Here is a 9,206-nt window from a genome sequence, read left to right as displayed (position 1 = left end):
GCAGTAGATGACATTGGAATTTGTACAGGTGAATTTCTAACTGATGTGGAAGGATACCTTGGGGCCTTAGATGGAGATAAGTGGAGTGGTGTGGGCGCTGCTTTTGCCCTTCCTGCGGTGGCAGGGAAAGATGCCAGTAGTGGGGTGTGGGTTTATTGGGGTTTGTAGACCAGACGAGGTGCTCGTGGAGGGAATGGCCTTTTCAGAATGCTGATAAGGGTATGGAGGGAAATATACACCTGATAGTGGGGTCTGTATGGAGATTGCAGAAGTGGTGGAGTCTGATGTGTTTTATGCTGAGTTTGGTGGGGTGGAAGTTGAGGACCATGGGAATCTGTCCTTGTTGCGGGAGGGGTGGGATTTGAGGGTGATGGTAAATGAAGTGGAGGGAAAGGTGAACCACGTGGGAAGGAGACCAACTGGGACATTCTGAGGTGGAGTTGGTCATCCTGGGAAAAGATGTGTTTGGAGGCGGAGGAATTGGGAATAAGTAATGGCGTTTTTACACGAGGTGGCGTGGGAGCAGGTGTAGAATTGGTAGCTGTGGGAGTCGATGGGCTTGTAGTATATGTCTGTCACTAGTCATTCGCTGGAGACGGTGATGGACAGGCCCAACAAGTGGAAGGAAGTTGCCAAGGAATTCCAGGTGAATTTGACGTCGGGGTGAAAGGTATTGGTAACGTTTGTGAAATGTTCAACCTCCTCGTGGGAGCAGGAAGTGGGGCCAATGAATTCATCAATGTAGCGGAGGAACAAGTGGAGAGAGGTGCCAGTGTAACTGCAAACGACGGACAATTCCAAATATCTAACAAACAGGCAGGCATAGGTAGGTCACATGCGGGTGCCCATGGCTACCCCTTTGGGTTGGAGGAAGTGGGGAGATTGGACCGAAACGTTGTTGAGGGTGAGGAACATTTTAGCCAGGTGGATAAGGGTGTGTGTGGAAGGGTACTAATTGGGCTGGGGTGAGATGAAGACACAGGGGGCTTGGAGACTTTCGTCATGGCAGATGGATGTGCAGAGGGACTGGATGCCCAAGGTGAAGATGACGCGTTGTGGACCCGGGAAATAAAAGTCCTGGAGGATATGAAGTGCATAGGTGTTGTCACAAACGTAGGCGAGGATTTCCTGGACTGAGGAGAAAGGAAAGTGTTGAGGTAGGAAGAGATGAGTCGGGTCTGACAGGGGCAGGCTGAGACAGCAGGTCTTCGGAAGCAGGTAGAATCAGGCAGTGCGGGGTTCATGGACAATGGGATTGGAGACTGTGAATGGGAGATTCCCCAGACATGATGAGGCTGTGTTGGTCTGGGAGATTAGGTTACGTACTTGCATGCCTGTGCGACGGGGTGGCCGAGAGGTTAAGGCGATGGACTACTAATCCATTGTGCTCTGCATGTGTGGCTTTGAATCCCACTCTTGTCGCTGTTTTCGGATGATTACACCTGTCTTATTGGAACTCCAATGGTCAGTTTATATGCATCGACGATATTATAAAACCTCAAAAATAATTTGAGCCTGTTGTCTAACTGCATGGAAATGTAGACTGAAATGGGATAATGAAAAGTAACGCGATTTTCTTTTCCAAGTCAAGTTGCTGTGAACTTTTATCGTATGAAAGAGATCCAGGAAAACCAAATAACGATAGATGCGAAGTGCATGTTTAATGCAATGGTTCTTAATGAGTGTTTTGTCATATGAAATCTGGAGCAGTTGGGTGGACGTGATTCATCTTGTGAGGAAGAGCGCAGAGAGACAGCACAAAATAATAGCGGTATTTCAAAAGTGCAGGGGGTGGGTGTAGCGGCACAGAAAACTGGCTGTGAATGCACAGTAGAGAATTACCGATGTGGGTGCCGTGCATGGGCACAGACAGACTTACACATTGTTCTCGCCCTATCCCCCTTGCTCTCGCCATTGATAAAAGCTGGACGTAAGACACAGATAAACACAAGATGTGGGAAGCAAGCTCCCTCTCGTTATGCACACACTGGATGCATCACATTGAACAATGAACAACGGGAGAAGTCAGCATGTTAACTGCAGGAAACGAACGTAAACTGTGGATCAATAACGACAGATTAATGCAGCATAAACATGAAAAATGATTTAAAGTGTCTTTAAATGCATGTCATTAACAGACATTTCGTACTAATACCCAACATGCCTTTCGTGGGAAATCGTGTCTCACAAACTTGATTGAGTTTTTTGAAGAAGTAACAAAGAAGATTGATGAAGGCAGAGAAGTAGATGTGATCTATATGGACTTCATGCAGGACAGATTAGGAAGGTTAGATCTCATGGAACAAAGGGACGCCAACCATTTAGAAACAGAACTGGCTCAAAGGTAGACGGCTGAAGGTGGCAGTGGAGGGTTGTTTTTCAGACTGGAGGCCTGCGTGACCAGTGGAGTGCCACAAAGATCGGTGCTGGGTCCTCGACTTTTGGTCATTTACCTAAATGATTTGGATATCAGCATAAGAGGTACAGTTAGTAAGTTTCGAGATGACACCAGAATTGGAGGTGTAGTGGACAACGAAGAGGGTTACCTCAGATTAAAACAGGATCTGGACCAGATCGGGCAATGGGTTAAGAATTGGCAGATGGAGTTTAATTCGGATAAACGCGTGGTGCTGCATTTTGGGAAAGCAAATCTTAGCAGGACTTATACAAATAATTATAAGGGCCTGGGAGTTTTGCTAAAGAAAGAGAACTTGGAGTGCTGGTTCATAGCTCCTTGAAAGTGGAGTCGCAGGTAGATAGGATAGTGAAGAAGGCGTTTTTTTATGCTTTCCTTTATTGGTCAGAGTACCGAGTACAGGAGTTGGGAGGTCATGCTGCGGCTGTACAGGACATAGGTTAGGTCACTCTTGGAATATTGCGTGCAATTCAGGTCACCTTCCTATCGGAACGATGTTGTGAAACTTCTTTGGGGTCAGGGAGTCCAGAACTAGAGGGCACAGGTTTAGTTTGAGAGGGGAAAAATATGAAAAAGAGTCCTGAGGGACAACGTTTCCACACAGAGGGTGGTACGTGAATGGAATGAGCTACCAGAGGAAGTGGTGGAGGCTGGTACAATTGCAAAATGTAAGAGGCATTTGGATGGTTTTATGAATAGGATGGGTTTGGAGGAATATGGGCCGGGTGCTGGCAGGTAGGACTAGATTGGGTTGGGATATCTGGTCGGCATAGATGGGTTGGACCGAAAGGTCTGTTTCCATGCTTTACGTCTCTATGATTCTATGACTCTATAACTCACTCATAACCATCCTGAAACCCTCGATTAGATTCCAGTCTGTAACTCACTCTGGGGTATCTGTTATTCTACGCACAATCATCCCAAAACCCCTTGATAAAATTCCAATCTGTAACTGACTTCCAATTTTAAGGGGCTCTGCACATTAGCCACCTCAATGCTTTGATTAGATTCCAGTCTGTATCACACTCCTGGGTATCTGTTCGTCTGTATATGAACCATCCAATCCAAATCCTGTTAAAATTGCTCACAGTGTTCAGGGATGTGTAGGTGAGGTGCATTAGGCAGGGGTAAATGTGGGGAAATGGGTCAGGATGGATTATTCTTCTGAGGGTCAGTGTGGTCTTGTTGGGCTGAAGGGCTTGTTTCCCCACTGTCGGGATTATATGAACCACCCGGAACCCTCTCGTTTAGATTCCAACGTGTAACCCACTTCCATTTATGTGTGACTGGCATGTTTCAAAAACACCCCAAAACCTTTAATTCTATTCCACTTAGATAAATACGAGTTGCTGCATTTTGGGAAAGCAAATTTGAGCAGGACTTACACACTTAATGGTCAGCTCCGAGGGAGAGTTGCTGAACAAGGAGACTTTGAAGGGCAGGTTCGTAGCTCCTTGAAAGTAGAGTGGCAGGTGGATAAGATAATGAAGGCAGTGTTTGGTCTGCCTTGCTTTATTGGTCAGAGTTTTGAGTATAGGCATTGAGAGGTCATGTTGCGGCTGGACTGGACATGGGTTAGGCCTGTCGGAAGGATATTGTGAAACTTGAAAGGGTTCAGAAAAGATTTACAGGGATGTTGCCAGGGTGAGAGGATTTCAGCGACAGGGAGAGGCTGGATCGGCTGGGGTTGTTTTCCGTGGAGCATCAGAGAGTGAGGGGTGACCTTATAGAGGTTTATAAAATCATGACGGGCATGGATAGGATAAATGTGAGCATAAGAGGTAAAGTTAGTAAGTTTGCAGATGACACCAAAATTGGAGGTGTCGTGGACAGCGAAGAGGGTTACAACAGATTACAACACGAACTTGACCAGATGGGCCAATGGGCTGAGAAGTGGCAGATGGAGTTTAATTCAAACAAATGTGAGGTGTTGCATTTTGACAAAGCAAATCTTAGCAGGACTTATGCACTTAATGGTAAGGTCCTAGGGAGTTTTGCTGAACAGAGACCTTGGAGTGCAGGTTCATAGCTCATTGAAAGTGGTGTCGCAGGTACATAGGATAGTGAAGAAGGCGTTTTATATGGTTTCCTTTATTGTTCAAAGTATTGAGTTCAGGAGTTGGAAGGTCATACTGCGGCTGTACAGGACATTGGTTAGGCCACTGTTGGTATATTGCGTGCAATTCTGGTCTCCTGCCTATTGGAAAGATGTTGTGAAACTTGAAAGGGTTCAGAAAGTATTTACAAGGATGTTGCCAGGATTGGAGGATTTGAGCGTTAGGGAGAGGTTGAAGAAGCTGGAGCTGTTTCCTCTGAAGCATTAGAGGCTGACGGCTGTCCTTATAGATATTAACGAAATTATGAGTGGCAAGGATACGATAAATGGACAAAGTCTTTTCCCTGGGATCGGGGAGTCCAGACCTTGAGGGCATAGGTTTAATTTGAGAGGGGAAAGATATAAAAGAGACCTAAGGGACAACGTTTTCACACAGAGGTGGTATGTATATGGAATGGGGTGCCAGAGGATGTGGTGGAGACTGGCACAATTGTAACATTTAAGAGGCATTTGGATGGGAATATGAACTGGATGGTATGGAGGGATATGGGCGTGGTGCTGGCGGGTGGGACTAGATTGGTTTGAGATATCTGGTCGGGGTGGACAGATTGGACTGAAGGGTCTGTTTCAATGCTGTACATCTCTATGACTCTATGACCACATTTCAAGGTGCATGACAACAATATCAATTTTGTTTTGAAATTGAGATATATTTCATCATTTTACAGAGTGAACAAGTTCAGTTTAAATTATATGAACAACCACGTTCGCTCACACGGAATAAAACGGTGATTTCATTACAAAAATTGTCCTTTTTAAGTAGATTTAACTCAACATGAAAAATAAGATGTAATTTTTATTTAACATACGCCAATTAACACCATTACCTTACTTCGCATTGACTGCAATATGCACATGCTAAATAAGGTTTAATAAATAAGGTTTATGGGCGGCACGGTGGCACAGTGGTTAGCAGAGACCAGAGTTCAATTCCCGCCTAAGGTGACTGACTGTGTGGAGTTTGCACATTCTCCCCGTGTCTGCGTGGGTTTCCTCCGGGTGCTCCGGTTTCCTCCCACAGTCCAAAGATGTGCAGGTCAGGTGAATTGGCCATGCTAAATTTCCCATAGTGTTAGGTAAGGGATAAATGTAGAGGTATGGGTGGGTTGCGCTTCGGCGGTTCGATGTGGACTTGTTGGGCTGAAGGGCATGTTTCCACACTGTAATGTAATCTAATCTAATTTAAAAAGAAAGTATTTTGGCAATAATGATTCGGTGGTGTCGAAAAATAAGATTAGGTACTCATGATGCGGATATTCCACCAATGGCTCCAGTGGTGGAAATGGTCAGTGGACAGTATTTCTATGATGGTATAGAGGTGTGTGAGCTGCCAGGGATGGGACCTCGTACCCCATCTGGAGCAGCGTCTGTTGACATGGATCAGGGAGCTTTTGAGATCAGTCTGAGAGCTTCACCCTCATCTGGAGCAGCCTTTCATGGCATGGAGCAGCAGGGTGCATTGAGACATCAGAGTTGGAGCTCCAATCTCACTTGCAGCAGTTTCTATTGACAAGGAGCAGCAAGGAGCAACCGAACGTCAGGTTGGGAGCTGCAACCTCACCTGGAGCAGTTTGTATTTTCATGGAGGTGGAGGGAGTATTGGGACATTAGGCTGTGGAAAAGGATATTCAACTAATGTAATCTGAAGTAAAATAAGTTTTCACAACTCAGATGTTAATTGATTTATGAAGAATCTGTCGCGGGTGAAAAAATTCTTTAGATATTGAAGACAAGTCCTGCAAATATTCAACTCAGGAAAATGCATTAATACAGAGAGAAATGCAAGTGATGTTTCAGGTCTTTGACCTTTCTTTTCTGGCCGACTCTGCACTGGATTACATCACCAAAACGACTTTTTCACTCATTTCATGTTATTTAGTTTCCTGCAAATACGGACCGGTCATTGACGTAATCTAAAGCTGAAAATTATGGGAAATGCAATGTTGTGATGAGGCTGCGGTTTTCCTCGAATTATTGTGGAAACACAGCAAAATAAGTTGTAATTTCCTCGATCAGCAGTGACCTCATTGATTGGCTGATCAGACCTGATGAAGGAGCGGCTCTCTGGGAGCTCGTGCTTCCAAATAAACCTGCTGGACTATGCCCTGATGTTGTGTAATTTTTAGCTTTGTCGACCCAACTCAAACACTGGCACTTCCATATCATAGAGAATATTAGTCATGTCCCAGCGCTGTTAGAGAAGGCTACCCTGAAATAGCAGCACACATTGTTCATAGGTACATTTCATTTTCAGAAACCAACCCACTCAATCGCTGCAGCTCCTGTGTATGAAAAGCACAGAAAAGAAATAGCTGAGACTCAGTTTTGGCAATATTTTGAAACTCTTTGGGAAGTGGAATCAGATGAGTATGAAGGATGAATTGTCCGATTGTGCAGAGAGGAGGAATGCATTTTTCCCTTCTTTCAAGGGCTGGGGTATTGACTGATCCAAGGCATTAAACAGATTCCTGGTAGAGCTGCTCTCTCTGCGTCAGGAACAAGAAGTCCTGATTTTCTGAACAGTAATGAAACTCAGGACACTCAGTGAAAGCGCCGAATACTAACCACGAGACCACCGGGGATGAGGGTGGAAACAATTGCACAGTTTCTTCATAACACAGTTTTTGGTATTATGTCACTGTCGATATGTTTCCCCTCAAAAATGACTGAATTATCGGGTGTTGACAGCACAGAAATGGGTCCCATTATCTCACTTACCAGACCCACTTCTGGTCTGTACCCTTGTAAACTCTGACGTTTCACGTGTTCATCTCAATGCTAATTACCCTGGAACGTTTTAATCTTGTAAGACACAATAAATCAGATTGAAGTTTGAGATGGGAAAAATGTGTTCACACCCAGTCGGGGAACTGTACCCTATTTTACGCACAGACTGAAGCACGCAGACACATGTCCCCAAGAGTGAAACAGGACTCGGGAGAAAACAAGCAGAAAGTAAGGTTTCACCCTCTAGGCTGATATTATCCCATTTCAGACTTCAACACCAGTGTCTGGTTACTTCAAAGAAAGGAAGTATTCAGCCCGTCCCGTCCCAGTGTTCCTTGCCCATTGTTTCCCAATACTCTGTAGTTTATACTGCCTCACCTCGTTCTTGCTGCAAAACTGGATCGTTGTTAACGCCCGCTATTTCCTGTCCTGCGAACGGTTTTCCTCAATTTCTTGGACTGAAAAGCAGGAATGGGTTATTTCAAACACTTTTCTAGTTTACAAGGTCTGTGATATCACCACTGAGCCAGCACATTGCCATCTCAGAGGTAAGGTCTCTAACATTAGAAACTTCAATGCAACAGATGATTATTTAGTCTCAGTGTTGTAAGACAAACAACAAGACTGGAATAGAGCCGAGGGCATCATGCAGAGAAGGATGGGAGAATAGAATGACGAATCTTATGGTGTCCAGGGTGGTGTTAACAGAAATATTACCTGGTAGTATGTTGATGAGGATTCAATGTATTCACTGTCATGGCTTGTTAAATGTTAACTCTTGCAGAAATCAATGTGAAATACTGCCTGATCTTTCGAAGCAGAATGGTGCTGTGCAGAATGGTACAGTTCCGCATCAGCAATGTCAGCTGCAATTGCCTGATGTACAATCAGTTTACATCAAGAACGGAGGGGGCGTCTGGAAAACGGAAGGGGAATAGTGGTTTGTGAGAGTTCATTACATGCCTAGTGGAGTCAGGCTCAATGTAGATACTGAATATCGGTTTTCCTGTTTACCTTGGTAGACTGAACACTCCGGATCAATTACCCACATTATCTGCCATTTCTGTGTTATTCTTTGTTCATTTCACTTCGGTTCAGTGTTCCGGTGGGACCACGCTTTTTTTTTATTTTGGCACATTTTACTCAGATCTGTTTTGCAGCTTCATATTAAGGCCAACAATTTTAGGAACAGAAAGACACTATTCAGACCATCAAGTCTGCTCCGCTGTTGAATGGTTTCATGCCTGATCTGATAACCTTGAACTGCACTTTCTTTCCTTTCCCCATAACGCTCGATGTCTTTACTGTTTGAAGATCTGCCAATCTCAGCCTGATTACATCTAATGACACTTCCTCAACAGCCTTCTGCTACAAGAAATTCCACAGATCCAGAACTGTCTGAGAGAATAAATACTTCCTCATCTCTGTTTTAATTGTGAGATCCGGATTCTAATACGAAGTTAAAAGTCATACAACACCAGGTCACAGTCCAACAGGTTTAATTGGAAGCATTAGCTTTTGGAGAGCTGCTCCTTCATCAGGTGTTTGTGGAGTACACAGTTGTAAGATACAGAACGTATAGCAAATGTTTCCAGTGCGATGTAATTGAAATTATACATTTAAAAATATCTTGATTGTTTGTTTAGCCTTCTATCTGTTAGAATGACCATGTTAGCATTACTTCTTTCTTATGTAAATTGCAAAACTTCCTTTGAAAGTTACATTCTAAGGTGAACTTTAACAAATAGTGTCAGCCCATATAATATTTTGAAGGTGTTAGTCCCTGTGTGCTGTGTCCGTGCCATAACGTTTAGGCTGATGCTCATCTCGGCACAATGGTTAGCACTGCTGCCTCACAGCGCCACCTCAGGTTCAATTCCCGCCTCTGGTGACTGACTGCGTGGAGTTTGAGCATTCTTCCAGTGTTTGCTTGGGTTTCCTCCAAAA

The 9,206-nt window shown here is 44.4% G+C and overlaps 1 non-coding gene across 1 annotated transcript; it reads left to right on the top strand.

The window, feature by feature from the left end:
* The first annotated feature begins 1,340 nt into the window (after positions 1-1,340).
* On the top strand, positions 1,341-1,422 carry trnas-acu (transfer RNA serine (anticodon ACU)). Its single transcript has one exon. It is a non-coding gene; the product is annotated as a tRNA-Ser (tRNA).
* Positions 1,423-9,206: the final 7,784 nt, after the last annotated feature.

The sequence above is a fragment of the Chiloscyllium plagiosum genome, unplaced genomic scaffold (assembly GCF_037043375.1).
Source record: "Chiloscyllium plagiosum isolate Xiang-an unplaced genomic scaffold, Cpla_swu_hap1 HiC_scaffold_21, whole genome shotgun sequence".
Classification (NCBI taxonomy): domain Eukaryota; kingdom Metazoa; phylum Chordata; class Chondrichthyes; order Orectolobiformes; family Hemiscylliidae; genus Chiloscyllium; species Chiloscyllium plagiosum.
This window is presented reverse-complemented; position numbering and strand designations above follow the sequence as displayed.